The sequence below is a fragment of the Numida meleagris genome, chromosome 5 (assembly GCF_002078875.1).
Source record: "Numida meleagris isolate 19003 breed g44 Domestic line chromosome 5, NumMel1.0, whole genome shotgun sequence".
In the NCBI taxonomy this organism is placed as follows: domain Eukaryota; kingdom Metazoa; phylum Chordata; class Aves; order Galliformes; family Numididae; genus Numida; species Numida meleagris.
The window spans coordinates 45,553,500-45,567,475 of record NC_034413.1 but is presented as its reverse complement, the minus strand read 5'-3'; positions in this window follow the sequence as shown (position 1 = coordinate 45,567,475).

Here is a 13,976-nt window from a genome sequence, read left to right as displayed (position 1 = left end):
GGACTCCCACTGAGGTCTCACCTTCCGTGCAGTGCCTGGACATCTGGCCGTGGTCTGATGTGACTGAGATCTGCAGGCAAACGTACGGAAAGGTAAAATGCAATAATGTGAATGTCTCACCTCAGGACTGGGGACGATGGGATAATACACACGGTAAGTGAGAGAACCCACGTCAGTTTGACTCTTTTCTGAAGGGGAGATGAAAAAGGGGAGAGACCACACAAGAGTGGGCACTTGTTTGCAGGAAAAGAATCTGCTTAGATGAAGCAAGAATGCTGAATGACAGAGGTGTCATTGAGATGTGCAGTGTCATCCTGGGGTCCAAACACTAATAAAGCTATCTGTGTAGTCTGAACAGAGTGTGTGCAAAATGAATTGTTAACGTGTATTGTTAAAAGAACTCGCCAGAGGCAGCCATATTTCAGTCCCACAAGTAAGTGAATATTGGCTAGGGCTAATGTTGCTCAAAAAAGAGCATTTCAGAGAGGAGCTGGTGCAGAGGTAACTGGTGTCTAAATGCCTCCCATGGGCTTCCTGGAGTGAACTTCCCACTTTCTTGCACTAGTGACGGTTTTTCTGTGGAGTTCATGGTGACCAGCGGTTTACCCTGGGGGTTGAAATTCAAGATATCTACATTCTGGTGAACTGTCTTAAAGCAGAGCTCACAGGTTTTTGATGGTCTTTGGTTGCAGTGCTTGTGGTAACTTGGAGTGAAAGGTATGTGCTGAGTTAGTAAAAAGTGCCAGAAGCAAAACCATTTTTGTCATTTTCTTGCTCTCCCAAAATGGTCATCATCACTTTGATTTAGAGAATAAATTACTTGATGAGAAAATAAGCATTTAAATGTTGTCTTGCATGTCTTCTAGCTGTTCCTGACTTATATTGTTTACTTTCTGTGTTTTTAGTGAAAATTTTTGGTGTTTTTTTTAATAATTGTGCTTAAAAGGAATGAAGGAGTGAGATATGAAGTGTGTTAAACTGGGAACACAGGAACATTTGTGGAAAGAAAAAAATAGTGTTAATTGTTGATTGCAGAGTTCCTCTTCTGGATTAGATACGTGAAACCTTTTCTGCGGAAAATTCATCAAGTTTACTTATAAGTCTTTGAGAAATTTCTGTTTACACTGTCCAGTGAAGTTTGTAAAGGAAAGTTGGAGAAAATCCATTAATCCTGCTTTCCTATCTATTTGGTTTTAATGTTTTTCTCAGGATTGTTTCTCTTGGACAGATACTTCACCGAGCCTCGCTGTCACAAGTAATGTGCACATACGACTTGAACGTAATAACTCCATTAAACTGTATCTTATGCAAAGATGCCTTAGCAAGTGATCGGAGAAAGTATTTTGCTTTTACACTTGCATTCCGGAAAATGGAAGGTCTAATACAATTCCATAGCAGTCCATAGTAGTTTCCCTACTTGGGATTACATCCCAGTAGTTTGATGAGGTACACCCTCTCGTAGTTTATTGCTATGGTTTTAAAATGTTTTGGTAGTTTTAGGAAACCTTAACTTCTGTGTCTGGATAGCCAGCAAAGATGTGTTCCTTCTTGATAGTGGCAGTCAACATGCTGCAGCACTAACGCTGTGTGCAAAATAACGTTCATGCTTATTAACTTTAATAAAAGTCAACCAGTGTTCAGTAGTAATTCAAAATACTTTAAAAGCTAGCAGGGGCATTACTTCAGCAAATAAGCATTGCTGAAGGTTTATTTTTAGAAGAAATAACTGTGCAATTTGAATTCAATTTTTTTTAAATGTCATGCATATGATGTTTCTTAGTGAAGGAGATACCTTTAACACTATGCTAGAATATTTTCCCAGTTCGCTTGAGAGAATTATTTGAAACCTTACCTTGTCTCTTGTTAAAATAAATGTTTTTCACAGGTGTTGTGCTGCGTAAGTATTGCTGGGAGGGCTTTTGTTTCTTATGTATTTTTAGACTGTCTTTATAAATCTGTATTGCAAAACCAGCAAGTTTTAACTTGGAACATAATGTATTACAACCAAATATTTGTATCTTGATCTAAAATAATTTTCTCTCCTACCGAGAGTATCGACCGCATTATTGCATCAGTAGCCACTAGCTGTATTGCATGGCACTGAATTCTGTTTGCTTACCATTTATTCCTAACAGCAAGAATCTCTCCAAGATGCAAGTTTTATTTTTTGTTGCTTGTGTTTGTCACTAGTGGATATTGCTTTGTGTATGTGATGACCATTCCCTGAAACATGACCTACTCCTTTCCCATAAAGCAGCTCACTGCTTAATGTTTTTGGAGACTGCATAACTTGTCTCTCAGAAGATGATTCACAATGGCTAGCTGAGGTGCATAGCAGAAATAGCTGAGCAGATTATAAACTAGCTGCTGCCTCCTTTAAAGTTAGCTGCAAAGGAAGGGAATACATGGTTTACAGCTGGCAAATTCCAGAGCAGTTTTGACAGTCATTAACATACAGTGTCCCCAGTCCCTCAATAGCTGTGCTGTGATCTTTTTTTGTTTGGGACGAGTGAGCGTGCTATGCAGACATCAGTAGGAATGCCTGTATGAGCAGGGATTCTGTCTCAGTAAAAAAAAATGTTGACTGGGTCCTATCCAATTATTTTTCAAGGCAGTCTGAACTTCAAGAGCTATTAAAAAAAAAAATAATCTTTGGATTGATAGTTTTTATCTTCACCTGAACTGAAGTGAAATGAACAGGAACGTTTATGTTATGGAAGGACTCCACAAATGACAGGTGATCAGCATCAGGAGCTGTGATGAGGCTGCCTAGTGAAATGTTGCTATAACAGTCTGGAAACCTTAAAACTGAGTAGCATTAGCAATCTATCATCAGAGCAGAAACATTTTTAGAAGGAGGCTTCTCGCATGTTTTGAGCCACTTCAAATAATTGTTTCTATTTTCATCTGGTAGTTCAGAGAAGAATGAGGCTGAAAAGGGCCAGATGATCTGTAGTACATACGGAAATCCAGCTTATTAGGTGTTTTCAGATGCACTGGTTTTCTCTAGGATTGAGTTCTGGACTTTTTCAGTGTGAGCTGCAAGGACTACCAGAATGCAGTTCTGCATCATCGCTAGAGTGCTTAGTTCCAAAGCTCACGTATAGAATATTTTCATCCACAGTGCATAGGAGTGCAACTTCTGAATATACATACAAGTAAAAGTAGTCTACAAAATAGGATTTCTCACTTGAATTTTCAGTGCCTTTCCCTCACTTCTCTGAACATCTTGTGTGAATATACAGGATGTTTTTTGTTTTCTTTCTGATATAGGAGTGGCTTCTGTAGTGGGTACTGACTGACCATTGCTTTTGGATGTGAGCCTGGCATCCACAGTTGCCGACTGACAAAAGCATGTATTTTACAGGCATGTAACAAAACAAGTGCCTGGTGCAGGGAATGTGGGGGCTTCGCTGCCTGTAATTTTCTTACGGAAAATCTTTGGAGTTTAGTTTTACCACTGATGTTTTTTTCCTGTTATTTTTCCTCAGTGAAGTCTTAGCATTCTTGCCAAGATTTGCCAAGCCTTGCACATTGAGCATTAGGTGTGCAATCAACTAATATGTCAGAATTCTACACAGCTTGCAGGGAATCTGGCAGTTTCCATCAGCCTTCATCCATTATGTGGGGCCGCTGCCCCACTGATTTCCATGTTTCCCGCTTGTCATGCAATGCTATTCTGCGCCAAAAGTGTGCAGCATGTTACCTGGCTCCTCACGGCCTGTAGCAAAAGGCCAGTGGAGGGGCTCACTGTGTGCAAGATGCTGTGTTGATCAGGCAGCTCTGGTGCATTTGGGCTCTGACAGGGAGGGGGCCCGGCACTGGGCTGAAGCTGGAGGCTGCAATGCCTTTGTCTTATGCTCTGGAAAGAGGAAAAAAAAACAAAACCAGGACAGGCTTGCCCTTCTGTTTCTGTGCTGATAGATGTATGGGACTATATAAAGGCGTATATCTAGGGCATATAAAGGAGTTCTATTACTCTCGCTTTTGTCCTTCTTTTCCAGTAGCATCTGGCACTTGCGATCTAAAAGAAATGAATCCCCACACCCCCTTCCTCTGCTCACAAATGAAAAATAAAAGCAGTTCCTAAAATTCCCAGGACTCCTACTAAAAATACCATGTCAGTCTCCATGACTTAAAAGCAGTAATTATAGATTCCTTTCAAAGAACAAACATACAGAAGTGTCTGTTACCTTTTTGCTCTTCCAGGAGGTCACCTTATCCAATTCCTACAAGGAGAGCCTTGGAAGTGCTGTCTGGGAGGACATCACAGCTCCTTGGAGCTTTAGCACCAGCCCTGCTCTCCTGGCATGATGGGTCTTTCTTCACATCTATAGGTGGCAAGAGATGTAATGCTGGAATGTTATTTTGGGTACTTAGTTCACCATCTTCAGTGGAAAATTCATAGCAGGGAAAATAATGAAATGCTCCATGGAACAGGTACACTTCTAAACAGGAAAAGCAAAGGCCAATAATTCAAAGAAAGCTGTTAGAAATTAGTATATAAAGATGTAAGTTAAATTTCCTTTTCCACATTGGTAATCTTTATTGATAGCCATCTAATTAACCTTCATTTTTGCAGGCATTTGCTGTTTATACGTTGGTCACTCTGAAAGTAATGCCTCCTCTTTATTTCCATAGAAGCAACAACAGCTACGAAGAGCATGATAACACTATCTGATAGAGCAAATTCTTAGCTACAGAACATTATTTTTCAACGTAGTCACTGCTATTGGCTGATCTGTGTGGATGAGCTGATTGAGGCAATTCATTTTGTGGTGTGACAGCTGTACATGGCCATCCGGCATGTGGCTTGTCTTTCACGTCGCTGTTGCCACTGCTGAAACACAATACCGACCCTCACACCCCTGTTTGGTCTCCATAAATGTTCAGCAAGCATTGATGAATGTCAGTGGGTGCCATTTTTTCCACATGGAGGAATCCAGTGACACACCTTTGCTTCATCTGCACTTCCATGTCAGACGCCATTGTGTCAGACTGCCCCTCTGCTGCCATCTGTCACACGGCAGCAACATGAAATGGAATATTGGTGGGAAGGTTCAACCTCTACGGCCATACCACCAGCATGCGCCTCTGGCATTGTGGGCCAACATAATAAAATAGGAGACATTACTTTCAGAGCAGCCCTTGTATTTTTACAGTTAGTAGTCTTAATAGATGACCAATCATAGCAATTTAAAGGAAATTCAGTTAGTTAAACGGAAGTACAAATCATGGGATCTTCTACAAAATTTAATGGATGCAGTACTGGATTTATAGTGGCATATGGACAGGCATTTTTATAGCACCCTTTGGGAAATGATGATAAACACCATGTTTTTCCTGTGCTTTTAGAAATAACTGTTCTGTCTTATATTCTACTGGGTAGCTGCATGCAGTGTCAAGTACTGAATATTTACTGTTGATGACTGGCTTCTAGAAATCAACTCCTGCCTTACTGGCCTTAATACTTGCAAAGTTTCAGGTGCACAACCTAATACTCTTGTATGGAGATTCTGAGTCAAGGCTTCAGTTCCAAAAAAATTTACTTTCTATAGAAAAAGTTTGAATTAGCATGTGTTAATGAGCTCTCCCATTAATTAGAAAACTCGACTATCTGATGTGTTTGCAATCAGTGGCTATTTGCTGAGGATTGAGCTTTAGTGGTTAGTAGCTGGAAACCTGTTAGTTTTATAATTGAATTTAAGTTAGTACGACTAATACAGGAGGAAAAGGCAATCTTTTTTGTTGTAGATTGATTGACCTTCTTGTAGTGGCCCTCCATTCCAACATTCTTCCCTCTTGTTTCTGCCTTTCTCCCCTTCCAGAGCAAATTCTTGATTGCCTGTTGGGGATCCGGTGAAACTACCTTGATGTATGCCTGGACAGCCTCCAATGGCCATCTGGTGTTGCTTAGCTGTACATTCTGGCCCAGAAATGAGATCATGTAGGGAGGGAGCCAACAAGTTCTCATGGCCGCTGGTCTCTGGCTTAGATGTGTAACAAAGAGCTTCTGGAGGAAGATAGGTAAATGAAATGAAGATAGTAGTCAATGTTTTTGTGACTCATATCCTTAACTGGCTTATTGGAAAAAATAGTTTCCAAATGGCCGTGTTCCTGTTGTTCCTTTGTATTTTGAGACTGGACTTGGCGAAGTCAGAATGCACAATAGCTCTGAGCGGCATCTTTATATTTTTATTGATGTTAGGAGCCTGACAAATATAACTTAATTCCTCATCCTTGTGCAATGCTGGAATAACGGTTGCCAGCTAGGATAGCCCACCAGAGTTTAACTAGGAACATCTGCTAGTTGTTTGTTTTAGAATTTCTAATCTTAGGAATCGGGGAAAAAATCACTTACACTGCCTTTGTGACATAGATATGTATATTCCTATTTAATTGTGTGGTGGGCTTCTTCACACAGGTTTTTCTCTTCTCCTTCAGCTATCTTTGATTACTAGGTAGTAATAGAGATTTTTACTCGAATCAGAGGTGTCTATTGATGGGGCTGTCTTACTGGTAAACGAATGCAAATCGTACAAAGTTGATCGGGAATTGTATGTATGTGGAATCGAGCCCTAAAATAATAAGGGCAGTGCTTCAAATTTTTGATCTTTGATATATATTTGACATTGCAGTTGTGGTGGGATGAAGAAAACCTTTTAAATGTTTTTCTTTTTGATTTCTTAAGAGGCACTGTATTTTCTTAAGAGACACTTCCCGGGCGTTCCTTTCTCCTAATATGTCAAAATAGTAAACTGTCAATTTTCTTGTTTAGCTGGTGCAGAGATTTTCTGAGAGTGCAAGTCGTTAACTAAATGGAAATTATTCCTTTGAGGTTACAAGTTGGCCTGAGCAGACAAGCAGCTGTGGATGACAGTCATGACAGAGAGAAGGAAAAAGACAAGTGAAGACTAAAATACTGTGGCCTGTGTTACGGATGCAGGCAGAGCAACATGCTCCTGGTGTTTCTCTTCTGAAGCTCTGTGAAAGCACAAGCAAAAGGAAAAAGAAGAGAAACTGAAGAGGCCAGGGGACACAATAAGGGGAGATATAAGAGGATATAAGGAAATAGTTTGTTACGGTATGGGTGGTGAGACAGTGGAATAGGTTGCCCAGAGAGGTGCTGAATGCCCCGTCCTTAAAGGCATTCAAGGTCAGGCTGCTCCAGATTCTGAGCAACCTGATCTGGTGTAGGAGTCCTTGTTCATTGCAAGGGAGCTGGACTAAATGATCTTTGGGAGTCCCAACTCAAACAATTCTATGGTTCTGTGAATGAAAGGAAAAGGTAGAATTGAAATACTCATGCAAAAATGCTCTTTGTTTTCAGTTTGCAAGTTCTCGTCTTTTGAGTGTGGCATGTGGTTCAAGAGTCACATCAATGCTAGATATACTGGGGAAAGCCACTGCCTTTTCAAATAAATGACAGGAGGAACAGTTTCCAAATTTTGCATTTTAAAGGGAAAAAAGCATTTAAGTATTGAACAGTGATTGCTAAGAAAGCCTAAAACTAAGCTTTCCCTAGGTATTTCAATTTTCTTACTCACAAAACAAGTATAAAGCCCCATACCATCTCAACTAATGCATCCTGAAAGCTGTCATGCTATCAGTGTAAAATGTAGTTCAAATCTTCGGAAATTTGTTTGGAAAAAAACAAAATCAAAAATAAAAAGAACAAAGTTCTGCCAGTTGTTCTGCTGAAGTAATGGGCCTGTTCACTTCGGGAGGCAGCCACTGAGATGCAAAAGCAACCCAGAGGACTGGTTGTTACCAGTCTCCAGTATTCTGGACTAGTTGCATCCAACACTGTTGGTTGTGAGAAGAGATAACCAGATGGCTATTAACATCTTACTTTGGTTTTTGAGAAGGAAAAGCAAAGATATTTTCCCACATCTTCTTTTTTTTTTTTTTTTTTTTTTTTTTACTGTGTCAATACTCATTCAAATGAAAGACATGGCTATTAGTTCATGAGTGCTTAGGGGAAAAAAGAACAAGTGTGCAATGTACCTGCTGGAGGACCTGCTTATGTCAGGTGTTTTCTTTCTCTGCTTTGTTGAAGCTGAGAAATCTGTCTTCATAAGATTTCAGTCTTTGTTGCCTTGGCAGCCCAGATTTCAAATCTGATTTCTCTTCTGCAGTATGTTATATTGCTAACTAACCATGGGAGGGCCACATGCTATCTGTGGAGTTCTGTGATGTGCCCTGTGGCTCTCTGTCTTTTTATAAGGAGAGATGGTCTTCAGAGACTACGGGTCCCTGCAAGCAGAGCTCCATTTTGATCTGATAAGAGCATGCTCAAATCTAGATGTGCATTGCATGTTAGGGCGTGCTGGCTACATGAACCACACCTCAACATTCACAATAAAGGTGGCTGCAGACTGCTCTAACCAACACAAACTAGATGCAGCTCTGCCGCAGGCAGGATTTTTTTTCCTTTTCCTCAGCCCCTAGATTTAAGGAGGATTGTCTTTTTCTTACCTATCCAGCAATTGTATCCTTGTATGTATCGGAGTAGCTCTTAATTTTTAATAACATGTTCTGCTTTTCGTTTCTGGACTTTCCTATATGCTTCTTTTACCTCCTCTATGCCACTTGTACACTGTGCAGGTACGGGCAAAACTTTTTTAAGTGGCAGATTGCTTCAAGAAAGGGTGTTGTTGCAAGACATCCAGCTTTAGCTTTTTCTTGCCAAAGGGACCTGGCTCATTCAGGCAAGCTTTGGCTAAGCAGTCTGAAATTTAGAGTGGTTAATCTGATATGATTTTTTTTTTCCAGTTTGTCCAGTGCAGAGAGAGACTCTACCCTACTTCAACATGGACAGCTTAAAAAGGAGCTTTGACACGTCTTTAAATATGAACAATCTGAAAGACAGCCGCCTTTAGATTTAAGTACAAAGGCTGACTCTGCTTAGATGCAGTTCAGGATGGGAACTTCCCTTTGTCTCGATCTCAGACTAAATAGCTTGCAAGATGCTTTGCATGTAGCTTACTTCTGTATGGCATTACCTTTCTAATTCCTGGTCTTCAGTTGAGTCTACATCTGATCAAGCAAAGGGATGACCAGGAATTCCTTTGGGGTTTCACTGCATCTCAGATGTTTATTAGGGGATGTGTAAACCCTAGGTAACTCTTCTTGCCAGTAACTTCATTGCTTCTGGTATCTGCTGAAAAATATGAACCCAAGGTTTCAAGTGCTCCAAATGGTCTCATTATGTGCAATTTTACACCTTTCTTGCTTTATACTCTTGTGAAAGCAAGTTCAGTGGAGTGAATAGATTTTTAAATATCATTTTAAAATACAGATAACTAACAGTTGCTACACTAAGTAAGAATGGCTGTATTTGGTTCACTAATAGGACTTCTAGGTCAGTGATGGACTTGTAGAAAAAGAGTGGAGGTGACGCTGGATTTGAGAGAAGAGCCTCCTGCTGGGATGCTCTCCCACTTTTGGGAATCTTGGGCTTCCTGAGTCAGCATTTGCTTCTAGAACATGGTTACACTAAAGTTTCTGCTGACATATGCTCACTCACCCGGCATCCCTTATATGCATTTTTGCACATTTAACACCAAAAAATAACGTTACTACTTGGATTTATTTCTTTGTTTCGTTGCATAGTGTCAGTATTGCATTAAAAGCTACATGAAGGCAAATCAGATGCTGTTACTCCTTCCAATTTGATGCTTTGTATATTTTGAAGCTTGGAGATAATCTCAAGGCTACAGTTGGATCATGTATTAGCTCTATTTATTATTCTTATTGAACCCTGAAATCTGGCTTTTATCTCAATCTGATAAATAATGGAACCTTTGGCTATTAGAGTGAGGATAAATACATAAATAAAGAAGAGCAGTTAATGAAAAAGTACCTGGTCAACAGAGATGACAGTGAATAAAAATACCTGTCAAACTCCTAGCATCATAAAAGCAAGCACATCTGGCGTGATCCAACATCTGAAGAATATCCTCTGATTCCAAAGGGGTGCCCTGTTGGCCTGCATAATATGTATCCTTATCTCCGTATTCTCCCTCCGATCCCCCCCCACACACACACACACTTTTCCCTTTTGAAGCGCAGCTATGTTATTTGACTTGACTGCTTTCTGCATCAGTGTTTCTTGTAGGAAAGTTTTGTGGAGAAGAGTGACATCACAGCATGTTGGGGATAACCTATTGGGTAAAGGCAAGATAAAATGGATGATCTAGTGCTGTTAAGGGAGTAGCCAGTTATCAAAGCATGGGTTTCTCTAGAGCAATACTGTTGTATGAGGGGTCAAGAAGCTTCCGATATAGGCTTTCAGAAGTCTCACTAGTCCTCTGTTCTTATTTTAGAGCATACTTCTCTTGCTTCCTCTGCAAAATATGCTATTTGGTTGAGCAAGCCTTAGTGAATTTATACCTGCAAGTAAGCCTATCAAACTGCTGCACTGACAAATGGATTTCTATCCAAGCCCTGTCTTAGTCTGACTTCCTGGCGGACATGAGTCTTTTCCCCTAAGGCACTTCATCTCTTCTGCCTTTTTTATTTCTGGATATTCTCTTGCTCTCTCTGACTCCACCTCAAATATGTCAGTATCTTAGGACATGATTAGCCTTGCTGTTGTCCCCTGGTACAATTACAGCATGATTAAAATGTGCAGTATGGCTGGGACCTTGATCATGTTCTAACAAGAGCATAACCTTAGACATATAGCCCAGCTACGGTGTTGTAACGAAGTCAAGGAACAGCCCTGCTCATTTTAGAAGCACGGGGTGTGGCTTTTAGTGCTTTTCCTTGGCATATTTCTAGTCACACCATTAGCTATTGCTGCATTACTAATGTCATTATCCCAGATAACTAGATCAGCCCCAGGGATGAACTTACAAACACCCCTACACAACCTTTCCAGCATTTTGCTGCTTTCTGCAGCTCTGAAGCAGTAGCAGTGTGCACTTTTTAGTTTTCCTGTATTTTCATAACTTTAAGTATTTGCAGAGTTACAAAATGTATTTGCAAAATTATGCATGTACTTAAAAATTAATTATATAGTTCAGTTTTGGGATCCTGAGCTCAGAGGCCATTTTCAACTGTCGATGTTCTAAAAGGGCGTTTTCCTTAAGGACAGGCAATCCACTGACAAGGAGCTTGTAACTTCTTTATTTGTTCGTTAATTTCCCCTTCGTAGGAAGAATCCAACACTAGCCAGTCTGAGACAAGATCCTGGACCAAGTGGACCATTGATTTGTCTCAATTCAGAACATTTTGTGTATCATATTTAAGTTATGACCTCCAAAGACCGTTTTGCAAACTATTCCAGCTACAAACGTATTTTTAAAAAGCCCACAAAACTGACCTTTCTGTGTTCTGCCTTTCATACATCTTGTTCTGAGTCTATGGAAGAAGGAATAGGACGAAAAAAGCTGTTTTCATTAAGAAGTCCTCTTCAGCTTTTTGGCTTTTAACATATCTTTATCTAGCTATGGAGAATGGGGTGTGGCATACATAAGAACAGCATTTAAAAGACAGGTCAGCATCTCCAACTAAGAGACTTATCCTGCCACTGAATCAACCATGGAAAAAAGACATTGAACACCAGATTCCCTTGTGGAGGAGGAATGTTTCCTCGTGAAATGTTTTTTAAAATATGTTGCATTGCAGCAGTGCTTCCTACTGAATGCTGCCGCACACAGGCAAAACCAGGAGTTCAGGTATGCTTTGGAGACATTCCCCGTGCCCTGTAGTCCCAACTAGCAGTAACATCAGTGGCCATCACCTCAATGCTTCCTTGTATGTTACATCCTTACAAGCTTTGTCATTCTTCAGGAATCTGTCAAGTTCAGGACAAATGTGCCAGCTATTTTGCAGGGGAAAAACATATGTACTTCTTACCATTGTAAAACTTCTATCCGTTATGGAAATAGCCTCCATAGAAAATGGAATGGGATGTCTCAATCAGAATATGAGAAATGTTAATAGTAATAGTCCTAACAAAGTCCTCTATAGTTTTGTTTAGAATTTCAAAGTCCCTTGGATTTTCTGTGTAGTTTGGCTAACTCCTTAGCCTATGCTCAGCCACAGCAGCCATTGCAACATTTCAGTGATGTGCTCTACGAGGCAAAAAAAGGAAAACTTAATAGAAACATGGGGCAGAACAACATGGTGTTCCATCCTGTCAAGAAGCTGCGCTTATTCAAATACCCAAATTTCAATAAAATTGGTCTTTTAATGGAAGGGTAGGGTTTTTTTTTTTTCAGTCTTGTTTGTATTTACTTGTTTGTTTCCTGGCTGGGCTATTTTTTTGCTGGTGGAGTGAGCTGAATCAGCACTTCAGGAAGCAAATGAATACCACAGCAGGCAGGAAGGGAGCAACGCTATTTGGCTAGAGGAAAGGAAGGCCAGCCTTCCTGACGGCACAGAGTGCCTTGGTTCTTTTTGAACTGCATCCTGAGAACTTTTACAACATGGACTTAACAGCTATTTTGGTGCCTAATTTTTGTTTAGAAACCATTTAGAAATTACTCTTAGTCTGGGAACAAGTTTTATGTTTATTTGTCTTCTTAGTTTCTAGCTGAAATGCTTACATTGATAACCTTTTATGCCTTTTTTCTATACTTCCATTGACTTCAGTGTTGCAGATGTAGATCCCCTAAAAGGTGACGTTTCAAAGGCTAGAGTGAAGCGAGATATTTTTCTTTTATGAAGTCTCTGTTACCATTTTTCAGTATATTATATCTAAGTGGGTATATTATAAAAATCTCTCTCAGCAGTTCTGCTTAAAAAAATATTTCTGCTGTTTTGAAGAACAACTTCAGGACAAGAGCATCATAAATTATACTTACTTTTTTTTTTTATAATCTCAGCCCCACATTTTCTTTTAAGATCTGGATATTTGTAGTCTGTAAGCAACTTGAAGTGTATGCTGAGCAGTGTGACAGCCATCTGTTGTATGCTGAAGCCAGAGCTTATGCTGGCACAATTTTTGCTGTGAGAGGGACTCTATTCTACCCGTTCTGGGAATATCTGAGAAAGAGCTGCAGGTCAGGAACCGCTGAGAAGTGGCAAAATGGAGCGATGAACAGTGCGTACCCATAGGACTCCTGAACAGGAGGCACTTGGGCTCCAGATAGCAGCCCCCAGTCTCTTGTCGATGTCTGAACAGCTACTTGGGCTTTCTTCCTGCCAGATGTTCCTTGACTTCCATAGTTTTCTGCAAGCTTTACTGTGTCCTCAGGCTCCTTTAGAAAAAAATAACTCTGTCCAAAAGTAATTTGTGAGGTCTGAAGCAGAAATTCAACATCTGTGGGAGATCAGAGAAAATCTGATTTTTTTAGGTTGAAATTTTGTGGCCTTACTTCCTTGTGCACCACTGAGAGCTATACTGTCTTGTAAGATAACAGATCATGGGTCTGGCTGCAAGAATTTACATACATCCTGATGTATTTAATGACATCTGAATGATGCCAGTTAATGAACTCATGAACAAACTGACGTGGTTGTGTTTCAGCAGTCTGCGCTCAGGTAGAGCAATTGAGATTGGTTCTTGTGTGGAGCATGGAAAGCTCCTTATTCACTCTCTTAATGTGCACAGGCACAAGTTAAGTTATAATCTAATTGAGAATTCATGCTGTATTCCAGGAAGTGGGGTTTTGCCTCAGTGATTTTGTTTTTCTTTAAGGTGTTGACCAGTACTTTGGAATTTAAAACTATGTATCTCGAAGAAGGCATAGAAATGTAATTTGAATGCAAACTGTATTAAGCCTTTACATCCTGTATCCTAGCAGGAATTTCTCCAAACAGGGGAGGTATTCATTGAACTAGGAGCAAAGCAATGTCAAGTTGAGAAGGAAATTACTATGGAAATGAGTTTTAAAAGCCTGAGGCAGATGTGGGGAGAGGCACATTGTACTGGGAATTTTCCTCACGCTGTCTAGTTTATATGGTCTTTCCATTACTTTAACAGCAGCATATAAGAAACCCTTCATTTGGAACAAAAACTTCTG